Genomic DNA, 17,471 nt, shown 5'->3' with positions numbered 1-17,471 from the left:
GCAGAACATGCTATTGGTCCTTCTGGTCGCAAAGAGCTGCGTGTTAAAAAAATTGACATTGAGACAGATTGTTAAATCAGTCATTTATTTCTACATAATGAAAACAATTGAAATCAAAATTGCAATCACACCAAAAATGCGAAGAGGTGAATATAGCTGAACCACTCAGTAATAGCAACAATAATGTAATCCTTGTAAGGAGGAAAATACCAAAGAAACCCACAGTAGCATTTAGCTTCAAAAAGGGGAACTACACAAAAATGAGGAGGCTAGTTAAATGGAAATTAAAAGGAACAGTCACAAGAGTGAAATGCCTGCAAGCTGCATAGAAACTTTTTTTTAAAAAAAACATCATTTTAGAGCCTTAAACTATATGTATACCCCAAATTAAAAAAGAAAAGAAAAGAAAGACCAGAAAAATGCCACTATAGCTAAACAGAGGAAAAGAGACTGTAAAGACAAAAAGATATCTTTTAAAAACTGGAAGTCAAATCCTACTGAGGAAAGTAGAAAGGAGCATAAACTCTTGCAAGTCAAGTGTAAAAGTATAATTAGGCAGGCCAAACCAAAAAAAAAAAAATTAATTGAAGAGCAAGTAGCAAAAGACACAAAAACTAACAGTAAACATTCTTGTTTAAGTACATCAGAAGCAGGAAGCCTGCCAAACAGTCAGTGGGTCCACTGGACAATTGAGGTGCTAAATAAGCACTCAAGGAAGACAAGGCTGCTGAAGAGAAACTAAATGAATTATTTGCATCGCTCTTCACTGAAAAGGATGTGAGGGAGAATCCTACATGAGAACCATTCTTTTTAGATGACAAATCTGAGTTACTGTCCCAGACTGAGGTGTCAATAGAGGAGGGCTTGGAACAAATTAAAAAGTAATAAATCACCAGGACCATGTGGTATTCACCCAAGTGTTCTCTGGAACTCCAATATGAAATTCCAGAACTACTAACTGTGGTATGTACCCTATCACTTCAATCAGCCTTTGTACCAGATGACTGGTGGATAGCTAATGTAACACCAATTTTTGAAAGTATAATTAGGCAGGCCAAAATCCTGGCAATTACAGGCTGGCAAGCCTAACTTCAGCACCAGGCAAATTGGTTGAAACTATAGTAAATAATAAAATTATCAGACATAGATGAACATGATGTGTTGGGAAAGAGTCAACATAGATTTTTTAAAGGGAAATCATGCCTGATCAATCTATTAGAATTCTTTGAGAGAGTATGTGGACAAGACTAATCCACTGGATATAGGGTACTTGGACTTTCAGAAAGTTTTGGTGTCAGAAGCTTAGAGGTCCCTCATCAAAGGCTCTGACATAAGAGAGAACATCCTGTCATGGATCAGTAAATGGCTAAAAGATAAGAAACAAAGGGTAGAAATAAACAGTAATTTTTCACAACGGAGAGAGGTAAAGAGTGGACTCTGTATAGGGACACCAATGCTGTTCAACGTATTCATACGTGATCTGAAAAAAGAGGTAAATAGTGAGGTGACAAATTTTGTAGAAGATACAAAATCATTAAGTCCAAAGCTGACTGACAAGAGTTATAAAGGGATCTCACAAAACTGGGTGGCTGGGCAACAAAATGGCAAATGAAATCAATATCAATAAATGCAAAGTAATGCACATTGGAAAACAATTCCATCTATAGATACAAAATGATGGTGTCTAAATTAGTTGTTACTATTCAAGAAAGATCTCAGAGTCATCATGAAGAGTTCTCTGAAAACAGCTGTTCCATGTGCAGTGGCAGTCAAAATCTACCACAATGTTAGGAGCCATTAGGAAAGGGACAGATAAGACAGAAAATATCATAATGCCACTATATAAATCCATGGTATGCCCACACCTTGAATACTGCATGCGGTACTGGTGACCCCATCTCAAAAAAGATATTAGAATAGGAAAAGGTATAGAGAAGGGCAACAAAAATGACTGCAGGAATAGAACATATTCCATATAAGGTGAGATTAAAAAGACTGGGACTATTCATCTTAGAAAAGAGACGACAAAGGGCGAATGCGATAGAGGTCTATAAAGTCATGAATGGTATAGATAAAGTGAATAGGGAAGTGTTATTTACCCCTTCACACAACACAAGAACCAGGGGTATCCCAATTAAATTAATAGGCAGCAGGTTTAAAACAAGCAAAAAGAAGTACTTTTTCCACACAACACTCAGTCAACCTATTGGGTGTTGTGAAGGCCAAACATATAGCTGGGTTCAAAATAGAATTAGACAATTTCATGGAGGATAGGTCCATCAATTCCTATTAGGCAAGATTGTCAGGGATGCAACCTTATGTCTGCGGGTTCCTAAAGCTCTGATTGACAGAAGGTGGAACTGGACAACAGGTGATGGATCACTCAATAAATTGCCCTGTTCTGTTCATTCCCTCTGAATCATCTGGCACCAAACACTGTCAGGAGCCAGGATACTGGACTAGATGAACCATTGGTCTGATCCACTATGGCTGTTCTTATGTTCTTAATACATACAATTTAATTAAGGGACAGGAGCTCTTTGTCAGTATCTAACTATAGCTAGTAGAGGGCTTAATTTTCAGAGGTTTTAGGACAGTATGGATGTTTGTCCCTCTCTAGAGACTGGGTCATTTAAGGGTTAAGAATCTGTTAGTTAACTGAACTGTTCCTTTAGCTCAAGTGGAAGAGACATATGCTTTTAGTCTTGATGGTCCCAGGTTCAAATGCAGATAACCCAAACAGGGTCAGTTGTACTCAACACCCTTACTCCTAGAAAATCAGTGGGAGCCATGCATATTCATCACCTCTGAGATATTAGCCCTTCAATGTTTGACAAGCAGTCCTCTCTCATTTTGAATGCAATGGCTTTGCAGTCCTAACCAAAACAAATCACTCCCTACCCCACACATACACATCATCAGCAGGGAGGAGGGGGGGATCAATGTCATCCATATGTGGGAAATCAAACAAGAATTAAACAAATTCAAAATCTAGGGCTGTACTTTTGCAAGATAACATCAAATATTAGCCACTATTTCTTGGCTTATCTCATGCTTATCCCCACTGTAATCAGGTTATTAATCAGGCCCCTGAGTAGTTTCTTGGCTAGTTTGTAGTGGCACAAGTGCACTGAACTCATAGGGTACATTTACGCAGCCTGCAGCAGCCTGGGTCAACAGACTAGGGCAAATGGGTTAGTGCTCTAAAAATAGGTGTACAGCTGTGTGAATTTTTTAGACCCAAAATTCAAATCTATACTGGAATTTTGAATCACCTGAAGTTTGGGGGTGTTGAGATACAGGGCTTTGGATCAGGCTCATTTTAGTTTTTACTATGATCCTAGCAAGGTTTTTGGTAAATCAGTATGCATTACATAAAAGTGAAGGGTTTAGAATACCAGCTGGTCACATATAGTGCAGTGGGGAAGCTGTGAAAATGTCCCTCATACAGCCCTGCGAATGAATCTCAACTGTGACCTGCAACAAATGACAGAATAACCCCAAACTATTCCAAGTTTTGGTTCAGTTCTGATTAGTACGCTACCGTTTAGTTGCTGATACGAAACATCTTAACTCTCCATGTCCCTAGAGTCTTCAAACTGACCAAGAAAACCCATGAGAACAGGCCCTCTCACAAGTCTTGCATTTCCACTTTCAATCCCAACCAGAATTAAAAAGTGCATAAAGGTCTGAAAGTGAAAAATTAATCTCAACTCCCTTTAAATTCAGGGGTGCAGGAGTAGGGCCTTAGTTCTCCACCAAGAATACTAGTTTTGCAAACTGTCTGCTTCTTCTGTGATGTAGCCAAATGTGGACTACAATAAAATGAACAAGTAGCATATGAACTCAGGGCCTGTAATCTGGTCTCTTTATGCTGGTGTGATTCTGTAGTAACTCCCCTAATTCAATGGAATTATACCTTATTTATAGCAGCATAATTGAGATCACAATCTGACCTCAGGTCTGCAAAGGTGAAAGGCAATTTATATTCTGATTTTCCTCATTACACTTGGGCAATAAAATGCATATCTTGTGTGGGGATGCATCAAAGCGCTCACATTCTATTACAAATTAAAATACAGTTATCAAAGGAACACACCTTCTCACTTATTTTATTTATATATCATAAATGGATGCTTTGCATATTTTTTAATGTCTCCTCTTCATTATGTCCTGTTTGTAATTTAACATTTATTTTTGCACAGAATTAAAGTTACTCTAAGAAATTTTAAAAGAATACAGATTGCTATGCTTGCTCTGAACGAACTGATTTCTCTTCTTAAAGTCACAGGTAAAACACAGGCACAGGAGGCTTTATAAGTACCCACACGGGCAGCTGTCAGCACCCCAGTCTAGAACTAGCTGGAACTCTTTCGAATAATTTGTTACTACCAGACTAGCCAGGTTCAGAGTGAGAGGAGACTGAAAAATATGTGACAGGACACAAACTTTCAAGCCCTTCTCTCTTTATCAAAAATTAGCTCTCTGTTTAACTCCTTGTTAACTGAACAGCATCTACTATACATTCAGTGCCACAGTGACGGGAAAATGCATGTGACTTCTTTGAAATAAATTAACAATTGACAAGGTAGCTGAGCATGATCAAAAATTATAAAGAGCTACAGTCCGATGAGAAGATAGATCCAAGAACTGGTGGATTGGAAGGAACTATAGTACATCCTCAGAGACGAGTAACAAGTGAAATGGGCCAATTCTATCATCCTATCTCATAGTGGTTTTGGAATGGAGTTTTGTGAGACAGGGAGAACAGAAGTTCCCAACCTATCATCTCTTTGCCATTCATTATTTTGTATACTTTATCATACTCCCTTATTCATTTTTTCTTTAAGGTGAACCGTCCCAGTCTTTTCAAGCTCTCTCCATATGAGTTTTTCCATGCCTCTAACAATCCTGGGGAAGGTTGGCACTATGGTTGTACTCCCCAGACTTCCAGGCACAATGTCTCCCCAAGCTTCCATTGGGTGGTGTTCCTCACGCCAACACCAATGCTCATCTGTAGCTGGGGCACTTCCCACACTTGAACTTCAGCAGAGGATGCATCCAAGGGACAGTCAGGGACCATAACTGGGTGCTGATGTGACTTTGTTTTCTAAAACAGATCACATTACATTCTCACTTTCATACTGTTAGAAGCCACTGATCAACAAAGTAGAAAACACAGGGCCAGCTCCTTCTCCCATCAGAGTCAATGGTAAATCTCCTTTCCAACAGGAGCAGAGTGCGTGCAATGCGAAGACAGCCTTGAGTTGTTTCAATTCATATGATATACGCGTGCCCTAGTTTACACATACTGCAGCATTAAACAATTAGACATGCTGAAGTGGCATTATCTGCCTGATTCGTAACTAAGCTTCCCATGTCCAGGCTCTCTCTCTCCGAGGGCAAGTAGGTGTCTCTTTTTGCCATTCCCGTTAAATAGTTGCCCGATAACTACAATTAGCCTACTGAGTCTTTTGTTCAAGTGTTTTTTGATTACATTTGGCCCTTTAAAAAAAACCAAAACAGAACTAGAAACCTTCATGAAACATTGATTTAAAAAAATTTTTTTTTAACATTTTATGTTTTTGGAAAAATTTTGCCTGAGACTTTTTTAAAAATCAGTTTTAATTTATTATTTTTCATCTGTAAGGGTGTGTACACTGTTTTAGTTGAAGGGTCCATTGCCATATTTAATTGTTTAGTCACATGGTGGGGTTTTTCAATATAAAAAAATGCTCACGGTCAAAAATTACCCTTTTTAAAAAAACAAACATTTTGATTCTTTGGAAAGTTTTAAAAAGCAAACAGTCAGTTTATAAAAATCAACAAAAACTAAACAGCCTAAGAAATACTGACACCATTTTTTTTTTTTTTTTTGGACCAGCTCTCCTGATAAATTTTAGAATCCCTTGCCAATACACTCAAAACAGTGCCAATAGTGACTTGCTATATCTTAAATCAGAGTGACTGTTGGTAAAGCTGGGCAAATGTTTTTCCAATTAATAGTTTATTCACCAAAAAATGCAAAAGTCGTTTGTGTCAAGTCTGCCCATAGTTTAAACTGAACCAGAAAAGTAAGAACATTTCAGAGAGTTTTGTTTTTGTTTCAAAGAATTTCATTTTGATTTTCAGACATTTTGACAAAAAAGCATGAGCGCATTAGTCCAGTGCACTCACCTGCGATGTAGAAGACATACCTGATATGGAGAAGGTATTTGAACTTGGTTCTCTCACATCCTAGGTGATTGCCCAAACCACCAGACTACAGAATAATTCTCACACTCCGTCTCTGGCCCAGTGACTATCCCTTGTCATTCAAAATGGCGATTCCTAGTTCTTCATGATGACAACAGACGGTCATTGGGCCAGGGAAAGGGCAAGAATGATTCTATATCCTGGTAATTAGGGCAGAGCTGTAATCAGCAAGCAGAAGGCAGTGTGGTAAATATGCAGCTGTTCATTCCCCTTGCCCAAAGGAGAATTAAAAGGAAGAGGTAGGTTCTCTGACAGTCAGAGAAATGGTTGGGAGGGAGTGGGTCCCAGAGGCCTGGTTGATGACATATTTGCAACCTAATTCACAGGATCCTTTCATCCAAAACAGACTAACAGGAAGGCAACCAAGTGTCTGGGAAATTAAGAGGCCTATCAAGTGTTCTTCAGACATTGAGCCAGTACTTAAAGAAATCAGCAGCACATCTCAGAAGAAAATTAGTTTAACTGGATTGCTCCTTTCCAAGTGTCACATATCCCTGCCATCTTAGCTTTACTCTCTGGATCAAAGGACAAACCTTCCTCAGGTACTTACTGGGTATCAGTATGTGTGTGTGCATATGCAAGAGACAGGACCTGTCACATTCATACTGATGCCCAGTAAATGTTCCACTTGCTTCAGGATCATGGTATATATCCTAGCAACGAATTCTGCTTGATTCCACCGGGACTTCATTCTGAGCTGACCCTAAGCACTACCAATGTAAACATAATAACTAACAACAATGTAAATCTGATGTAATTACACTAATTTCAGGTTTACACCAGGGCATCTGAGAGCAGCATATGGCCTACAAAATGTAGAGAAAGAGAAGACCTCTTGTGTTTTCTAGTCCATCCCATTATTCCTTCCAGTATATTCTCAAGTACTGCATTCAGACTCGTTTTAAATATTCCCCGATGGGGTTCCACCATTTCCTTCACTAGACTATTCCTCAAGCTAACAAATCACACCACGAGGAAGTATGTGCATTGCTCCTGGTTATTCCATTTGGTTCACCCTAAATAATAATTTTCCCCGCTTCACATCCTTCAAAAGCTAGTAGATGATTATCAAGTCTAAAGGAAGAATCGTTAGGATTATACATATATTCAAAATTACAGATGAATGACACAGAAAGATTAACACTGAGCAGATAAGTATGGAGCATCTAAAAATACCTCAGTGCTAAATTGCAATGGAGATGGATAAAGATAGAACCTTACACAGTATTTAGATATGGATAAATAATGCAATTAAGCACATGCATGTGAGTCTGAAGAAGAGAGAAAGAGAATATTATCCCTTCATGTTCTGATATACTGGCAGCCTTAGGTTAAATATCATTTCAAAGTGTTTCTTGGCTGAATGTAGTGTTCGACTCTTTTGAGGAAAGTTGTTGGATCCCACTTAAAAGACTGATTATCCTGCAAAGAGGAAGGCCACATTACTGCAAGCAAGTTTAAAAAAATAAAAGCCTCTGACTATCACTTATTAGAAAATATTTACTAACAGGCCAGGCATTCTTTATAAGATCATGTTAATTTATTTTAGTAATTGATCAATATTCTTTTGGTTTAAGGCACACTAAGCATAAGGTATCACTTCCCAATGAAGAAAGTCCTAGGGCCAGATTGTGAACCGCCTATTCATGCTGAGAGAAGGTACACAAGTGGTCTCACAGACATGGACATTGTGGGGCATTCTGAAATGAGGTGAAGCCACCAGTTGTGGGCTGGGTGGGGAAAACTGCAGAGCTGTTGTTTGGCTGGACCATGCAGGATCATCAGCCTGGCACTAGTATCCCTGTAGGAGAGGCACCTTCTCCACTTCCTTGTTTGAACTGGCTGGAATGTCCAGCTTGTAGCGTCCTCTATGGTTCTTGAGGCCAAGGCCTAGAAGATGCACATCAGGCACATTATGAGGCATTTGTTGCATTCTTTATGTAGAGGCAGGACATGGAGGGTAGAGGGACATCAACCCACCGTCCTCACTGAGAAGCTAAGCCACGTGAATTATTATTATTGTTTAAGATATAATCTTTCCATCTACACCCCCATCACTCAGAAATATGTTTGTTCCAAGGTTCCAAAAAGGCTTCTGTGATCTTCTGCACACCCTACTCTTGACTGTTCTGCAGTCACTACATAGTATTGATATACCCTCATTAAAACAAGCCTTTTCTTTTTTTACTGGCTGTGGTGCAGACTCTGACTCAGCAGAAGCTACTCTGTGAAGAATCAGTCAGCCTGATTCTCATTTACCCCTTTATACCCTTCTGGCAATGTAAAGGAGCCTTAAAGTGAGTGTAAATGTCACTTATATCCACTGTAAGGGCCTCTTACATTGCCAGAGCAGCATCAGGGTGACTCAGTGTAAGGAGAATCAGGCTCAATAAGAACAGAAATGATACACTGGCTTGTGTGTGGGAACCTTCCCGAAAGCCTTCTCCCACAGAAACTTTTATGCAGGCTGATACTCGTTCTGCCAGCCACATGTGGCCTACAGATCTTTTCAGTTCATCAGTCTCTGAACATATGTGATGGCGTCTCTATGCAGTGGAAAAAAGAGGTGTCTCCACATCCAATCCCACAGAGGATGTGAGCAAGCAGTGTATGCTTCTTCACTCTAAGTCAGTCAATAAAATTAGATTGTTACATCCCCCCTTCCTGGAAGACATTTAATGAGTTCCACATTAGGCTTTATAAGGACCATAGTTCACGCATGAGTACTGTGGGTGAACAGTAAGAAGAATCACTAGACTGGTTTCTGGCATTGCACTACACAATCTTTCTGATAGCCAGAAACCTCATAGGCAGAGGTTAATCATGAGTGTAAGGATATGATGAATGTAGGGCAATTTGTAAAGCATACATTACTTTACATTATCAAGCTTTTTATGGAATGCTTTTCCATTATGATTTACAGATTAACTCATTTTTAATATATAATAAGAGGTTTGCATACTCATAATTAATCATCATTATGTATTCATGGCTTTGTTTTTTCTTTCTTGTTTTTATTTGTGTTTTAAGATGAAAGTAAATAGTCCAAGGTTATCCTGAAGAGAATCTAGGTATGCAAGGTTTTTATTAATTCTACCCAGAGGGAAAAACATGCATTATCTAGTCAAGTCACTATAATATCAATATAGTGAAGAATCAGTAATTTATCTATATATAGAAAATACAATCACTGTCTATTTTATCATATACATTCACATCAGGGAAGACTGGCACAAACAAGTTATGAAAATAAAAACTACATTAAATATGGCAAAGATGGCAGATAGATTCCTAAACACATACACACTAAAACTTGTGGCAGTCCCAGGTATCCGAAAATTTTATGCTAACTTAATGTGGTGCAGAGCTCTCACTTTCAACTCTCCAAGTTCTCTCTAGGCTAAAGAGAAAGGTGTTTCCTCTATTTCATGATTCCAGATTCTGAGAATGAAGAATAGACCCATTTTTAAAAGTGAGTATAACTTGCAATCATGGCATTTCTATTTTCTTTTCACTGTATGGTTCAAGAGACCTTTAAGAAGCAATTTCAGCAAAGTATGCTTTCTTGAATAATACAAAAAAGAAAAAGAAAAAAATCATCCAGAACAGAATTCTCCATTTTCTTTCCCCCACAAGTACAACTCAGATTTCCAGAACTGAGAAACTTGCACTTTCACTTTTGTTTAAAGATTTCTTTCTTCTTCACTGAATATTACATTCATTGTACACACACACACTACAACTGTCTCTTGTTTCTGCTTTTAATGTGTTACTTTGCATTTTACTGTTTGTCATAAGGTCAAATTATTTTATGTTGTGCTCAAATATTTGGATTAATTTCCATGAACTATTCTCTCCTTCCCCTCTTCCTATACTTGTTCCCTATACCTTTCACATTAATTCATATTCCACCAAATGACATTTCAAGAGCTTTATTGTACCAAGACTTAGTGGAATGACTGTTTGTTCATTTTCCACAGAAAGCCCTATATCCTACCATGATGCACAGCGGCACGTTCTGAGTGCTGGGTATTATAACCCTCAAAGGCTGATGTGACTGTTGTCATTCTATGCAAATTCTCTTTCTAACTGTACATTTGAAACATGAGCAGCAGTCCCCTTAGCGCCTTTCCATGCATCCCCCCCCTGCAGGAAAGCTGTCTGCAAATGTAAGAATGACAAAAAGTGCTCTGATTAAATTCCGACTCTTGGAACCTCCTACAGTTGCTTTCATCATTGTGAACATTTACTGATGCTGTCTCTTTCTTTCTTTTTAAACTAGGAAGTTCAAGAACTAAAAAAATTAGGGAAAGGCCTGCTGAAAGGGTTAAACTTTTCCCTGCAGCTTCCCCAAGCGGAACTGATATTCTTAGTCTGACTTAAGGATATGGAATAGAAAGGCTGCCAACCTCTGTTGTGGTCAGAGACAGATAAAAGGAACTAATTCATAGCTGGAAGAAGCCATGTACAGCATTCTGTGTTGCATTACCCTTTTCACAAAAACATTCAAAATAAAGTCCGATAGAGTGGAAGATAGATAGCCATCTAAACTGTTTCACTGTGGGGATCAAGAGGTTTCATAAGAGTAAATACACTGACATCACATTAAGAGAGAGAGCTCAAAACATGAAACATTAAGATTCTAATTGTAAAATTCCAGGTGTGGGAATATTACAGTAACAGATATATCCATGCTACTATATAAGGAAAAATTAAAGAAACAAAAAGAAGAGTAGAAGACACGTGATGATTCAGTGGCTTAAAGGTTCAGGGCCTGATTTTGATCTCACACTAGGATAAGGCAGGACTATCTCCATGGAAGTCAATAGAATTACACCAGTGAAAAATTGGTTTGAGATTAGGATGAAACCCACAGAGTGCACACTTGAAACAATTAACTCATTGTACTCTCCCTCATATGTGCGCGCACGTGTGTGTTTGTGTGTTTCGGTTTTTTTAAAGACTGATCTCACTATAGGAAAAGAACTTCATTGTCTGAAGTGGATTCCAAATGACACCCATTATATTACAGGAAGGGAACAGTCTTCAGCCAGGCAGTAGCACACTATCTATAAAGGATCCAAGTTTTATATTCCTTACAATGTTGTTCTTGGGTCAAATTATGTGGGCCTTATTCATATAAAACTCCCAGTGGGAAATCAATGGAAGTTTTGCCTGAGTGAGGACTGCAGGATTTTTCCACTTGTGCTTAAACTAGGAGACATAGCTAACCATGTGTAAATATATATATTGAAAGATCATACAGCTAGAAATCACTAGTAATAATGAGTGTGGCCCACATCCTCCTCTATGTGAGTTATAGTGGACAGTGGCAGTCACAGGGAATGGTGCAAGTTACCCATCCATGATAGAAGTTGGAGCAGCAGTAGGCCTACTGGCATGAAGTCTGGTGCATCAGGGCATAGCAGAATTCCACTCCACTTCCCGCCCATGCCCTGTCTCTGGAAAGTCCCGACATGTCTCCCTGCCCTTATACTGGAGTTTTGGAATCCACTGGCATAAGAAATGACTTCAGCTATTCAAAGGGAATTCTCCATTGACTATCTCCAACTTTTTAAAGCCAGTTAGTGCTGCTTGGCCTTAACAGACTAGAGACTCTGGCCTAATATTTCTAAATTAATATAGGAAAAGAAAATCAAACTCAACGGTGGGGGACAATCTGCATCTGAAGTGGTTTTCAATAACCAGAAGAACTTTATTATCACTGCTCTCTCCACATAATGCATATTTAATTATGTATGCATGCAACACTACAGGTACAAATTTCAAATATGCTTTTGTAAGTTTGACCCACATTGCCTATCTTATAATTAAAATCTAAATTCAAATTCAACAAGATGCTTGTGTTCAATATAGACACACAACGAATATTTGAGGTGTTACCACTATGTAATAGATATATACGTCTATTTCAGTGTTAAAGCCACAAAATATGTCTATTGATACGTATTATTTGTTCATGCTGCTATTTTTGTAAATATAAATGTTTTGAACAACAACTTTATTTTAGATGCATTGCAATAAATGATTTAAAATAAATTTTGAGATTTAAACTATATATCTTCATCTATATATTGAGGTTGAGATATATATTGCTACTTATTTCACATATAAAAATGGTCTCATTAGATTGAAATGAAGGATCTGATTTTACTCTCAGATCCTCACTGCATGTCTCCCAGTTTTTAAATAATTTGTGTGTCTAAGGGGCTGACAGAGGCCTTTGAGCAAAATTTGATCCACTAGGATTTTGCTATCCAACTTGTGCCAGTCTCCAGATCCATATGTCTTTCACATCTGTGATGGAAGCTCCCCAAAAATGGACATTAGTTGAGCAAAAGTGGGAGGATTTAGCACACCGCACAAGTTCTTCATGTTCCACAATCCAAAATAGACTTATCTGGAGCCAATTTACTGGGTGTAATTTATTCCAGACCCTTGTTGGAATAACTTGCACTCTTGCGGCTCCTCAGATGTACAGCCAATAGGGAGCTCTCTGTCTACATGAGTTTTTATTCAGAGGTCCAAACACAAAATCCAGCATCCACAGACAGCATGGATTTGTGACACATACTGAAAGAAGTTGGGCCAATAAATCAACAGATGGATTACATACATTCATAAATTTTCCCAGCTGTTTCAGGTATAAAATGGAGAAAAGAATCCATGTTCACATTTAAACAGTGTTCTTCAATGAATAATTAACCCAAGCATTTAAAACAAGTGAGTATCATATGTGTAAAATCTTCTGCATTTTACTTAACTATTTCAGAATTATGTAGGCCTGATGCTGAGAGCTGTTGAGCATCTGCAACTTCCACTGATCTGTCTAAGGAATAAACAATCATATTTGAATTTGCGGAGTCCCAACAGCTTATCTTACACAAATTTATGAGCATGAAACACAATGTGCTATATGTATATTGCCCACATATTTCAAATTCAGTTCATGACAGTTTCAGTCATTACATGTACTCAGAATCACAATTTGTAATTGCAAGCATTATGGAATCTCATTCTGAATGGAGTCTCACACTGTGTTCCTTGCTCCACTATATACCATGTGAAAACATAAACATTGATGAAATCCATTGTGTTGACAGGCTATAATAAAATAAATATATATTTGTTTAATTATTGGAACTATTTGTTCCTTATATAGTAAAAAGTCACTATAGTGTCGAGCTGTGCTGCAGCTGAAAAAGAAAGGACTAGGAAATAAGTTTTGGTTGACATGGCCAAAATGAGGCACAAAAGAATGTATCTATCCATGCCAGAATCATGGTTATGGAAACCACAAACAGATCCACAAAGAGCAGAATATAATACAAATTCTACTACCTTCATGGTGTGCAGGAATCTACTAAAATTTTAATTATATGCCTTGTCCTTCAAAAAAGACAGAATCATCCTTTGGGAACCTCAGTAACGTTGAATCAACTGAGCCTAGAACATAACTACCAATGAATCTGTCTGTCTTAGGTATTTATATGTCCCCCCCTCGCTCCCCATTGCTGCAGTAGCTGAACACCTCACATCATTAGAGTATTTATCCTCACAGCACCCCTGTGAGGTAGGGCAGTACTGTTATCTTCGTCCTAGTATCCTGGGGAACCATAGCACAGAGAGATAAAGTGACTTGCCCAGGCTCACACAGGAAGTCAGTGGCTGATCATGGAATAAAACCCAGATCTTACAAATTATACTCCAACACCCTAACCACTGGCCAATTCTTCCTATCTGGGGATTCTGAATAAATCCCCTGTGTATTCTGTGGCAGGTTGGCCCTTAGGTCTATGCCAAAATCCTGAAGTCTGTGATACTCTGTGCAGCAGACTGGAAATTTTTCAACAGCTTCACTTAAATTTAAAAATGGAAGTTTGTAAACCAATTAAATACAAAAAACAAAAATACAGTCAGTACAGTAACCCCTTTGTTGTTCATGTGGGTATTAAAATCCCCACCTGGGAAGGCTTTGGAGGCATTCCTGAATATTTCCACTAAAGTAATCACCAGTGAAATGGTTAAAAGTGTTATCATTTAAGTCCCTGATGCTGCAAACACATACGTTTGACTTAGTAGTACCAGTCCCAGACCAATGGTGAGAGAATTCCCTAAAGTTCTCAGTTTAGACAAAACCACAGAGGGTGAAATCCTGGCCCCAGTGATGTAAATGGCAAACTCTCATTGACTTCAGTGGGACCAGGATTTCATTTATGTTCCTCTGAAATGAATGCACACCCCATTTGACCTCTGCTCAGCTTTAACTATTCATCTGACTAAGTAGCAGCACCCTAAGGAGTCAAGAATACCCAGAAAAGACTAACTGGACATGAAGGCTTCAAGTAACTCACTCTACTGAGATCCAGAAGGGTGGGAAAATGTTTAATTAAACATTTTGGACAGTTCTCTTAAATATATGACATTTTCTAAAATAAGCTCTCATATCTTTGTATCTAACGTTCATTTTGATTGAGCTAAAATGAGTTTTTATTCTTTCCTTCTGTCCTGCAACCCAGCACCCTCAACCCTGTTAGAGAAAAACTCAGGCTCTGATTCTGTGTTACCATGTGCTGTTTTCTTGCCACATGTACAATATTTTATTCCAAGTGCCAGATAAGTCAAGTCTCCTCTGAGTGGGGATATGATCCATTGCTTCTTCCTTAAGGATTTGGAAATTAATCTCATTTCTTGAAGCATGGCCAGCTGGGGACCATAGGCTTATATGTCTTGAGTGCGCACACACGGTGTACATTCTTTTCCACATCAGAGCCTAGGACTCTGTCATTTCTATAACTGTGTTTAACACTCTAACTGTGTGTAAGCTCTGGTTCTCTAACAGCTATTCCGTGAAGATTGGTTGATGAACAATGTTACACAATTTGCATCTTGCTCATGTGAGCGCTTGTTAAGGGAATCTGGCCTAAGGTCAGTGTCTCCTCTGGTTCTTGTCTCACTTGCCTGAAGATAAATATTTTATTTAACGTCTTTTTACAGATAAATGGTAAATCAGAACATTAAGGGATTTTTCAAGGAGATCTTAATCTCTGCTAGATATTTTTTTGGGCAGCAACTCAAATTTCTTTCACCTCCCTGCACTAAGCAACTACTTTAGCAGGTGGGAATCGTGTCATTTTAGACTTCCAGTTTGAAGTGCAGTGAACAGATTCCTGAATCTACTTGTCCATTTCTGCCATTGCTGAGCAACTGTCTTACCTCCTGAATTTTAAATTCCAGTAATGAAGATAAAAGGAAAAGCAGCTGGGCATTTGCATTAACTCTTTGCTATTACTTTTCTCTGCCTGTGATTTTAGTTTATTTTAATCTTTTATCTAGTTAATTTAGTTCTATGCACTTTTGTTACTGCTGAGTTTATGAGCTGCTCCCTGCTGAGTGCTTCAAATCAGTGGAGTCCTTGCTCTTCCCATTTCAAAGATGGCTGCAGCAGGTTTCTTTAGCTTCTTTTGCCTTCAGCAAAGATAGGAACTGCACTTTCTGGCATGCAACGACCTACTTTTTCAACTATGTTTAACATAGGGTGCAGAAGCTCTGCCTGAATACCAGCATTCAGGAATTTAACTCATCGCTTAGTTATCCCACAGGTTTGCGAGGTGAAGGAAGAAAGCAGGGACTGTGAACTGAGAACCCAGTCAGGATCTTAAGGGAAAGCTATTACCCACTATTTTCATGTATTTATATGGTACCCATTATCATCTTAGTGCCTCCCCAGTATTCATGGATTTATCCTCACTACACCGCTATGAAGGAAGGGAACTATTGTACGGATGGGGAAATTGAGGCATGGAGATGTTAAGTAACTTGTCCACAGCTACATAGGGAGTCAGTGACAGGGACAGAATTGAATGCAGGTTGCCTGAGTCCCAGTTCAGCATATTAACCATGAGGTCATTCTTCCTCTGGGTAGCCCTGATTCAGCAGAGTACTTGAGCATGTGCTTAAGTCCTAGTGAAGTCAATTAAGCACATGCTTAAATGCATTCCTGAATTGTGGCCTATAAAATCAGCTCCCTGGAGGCAGGAGCTGGAGCTCCACACCTAACAGTTAGAAGACTGGGACATAGTCTCTTATTTCCTTTGCTTTTCTATTCATATAGAAATGTTTTCTCTTTTGTTATAATACTCGCAGCTGAGAGTCAAAGAATAAAGCTCTCGAAAGGAATGTTTGCTTAGTGAGATTCTGTTCTTGTTATTAGACCAGGTGGCCCACTCCTTCTGCTTACCTGATGCTGCTGAATTCTGTTCAAACAGTAGAGCAGTTTCTGTGCTATTAAATCTGTGTAAGCATTTACTCTGAATCACTTTTTGTGATTCAGCTGCCAGCCTGCCAAACCTCTTTTATCTGTTGCGATTTCCAGGTTGAACAGGTGTCATTTGCATGTTGCTTTACATACTTTTAAGTTTTTATAGATTAGCCGTGTGATTCCCAGCTTCATAGCAGCTTTAGTCTTATGATTTCCAGGCCTCTTTCAAGAACTTATTCAGCAATAAAACATGATAGGCTACAAGGATATCACTATATATCTTAGACAGTGGAAAACATTCAAACTTTGGCCTTATTCCTCAAGGCTCACACTGAATCCACTCTACAATGCTGCTAGGAAACACAGAGTGTAGTATTCCTCTTTTAAAGTTTTGCATTAAAATGTGGTTTAGTATAGGAAAAAGTAATCTACATTTTTCTATCAATTCTCAAAATGTTAAGCTCTTAAAATACAATAATGCCCTAGTCTCTAGTAGCACCCATAAACACAAAAGAAGGTATAAACCTTGCCCCCAAAGGCTTAAAATACAAAAAAGAAAACTAAGCATGCCTCACAGCTTGAGATCAATAAGCATTATATAGCTATTTGTAAAAAGGGAAGTCCTCTCTGTGCTATTATTCATATAGACTGGGACAAGCCTTGCTACAAAGATAGAAGGAGAGCTAAGAATTAGAGCTGGTTGGAAAACTGGGGAGGGGGGTTCCACAGAAATTTTCCAACTGTCAACAAAATATTTTAGCCCAAACTCAAAGTATTTCTACTCACTGTAGTGCCCCTTGGGAATTATCGATTAGGTGCCTCAGATCCCATCCTCCTATGGGTTGGGGTTTTTTGCTAGACAACTACTCACATGATGTATCACTTTCTCCCCTTTTGGAGAGGCAAGGAGGTCCCTGCCCATAGTACATCAAGG

Source organism: Emydura macquarii, unplaced genomic scaffold, assembly GCF_026122565.2.
Source record: "Emydura macquarii macquarii isolate MOO-44397 ecotype Brisbane River unplaced genomic scaffold, CSIRO-AGI_Emac_v2 contig_2863, whole genome shotgun sequence".
NCBI classification, from domain to species: domain Eukaryota; kingdom Metazoa; phylum Chordata; order Testudines; family Chelidae; genus Emydura; species Emydura macquarii.
This window is presented reverse-complemented; position numbering follows the sequence as displayed.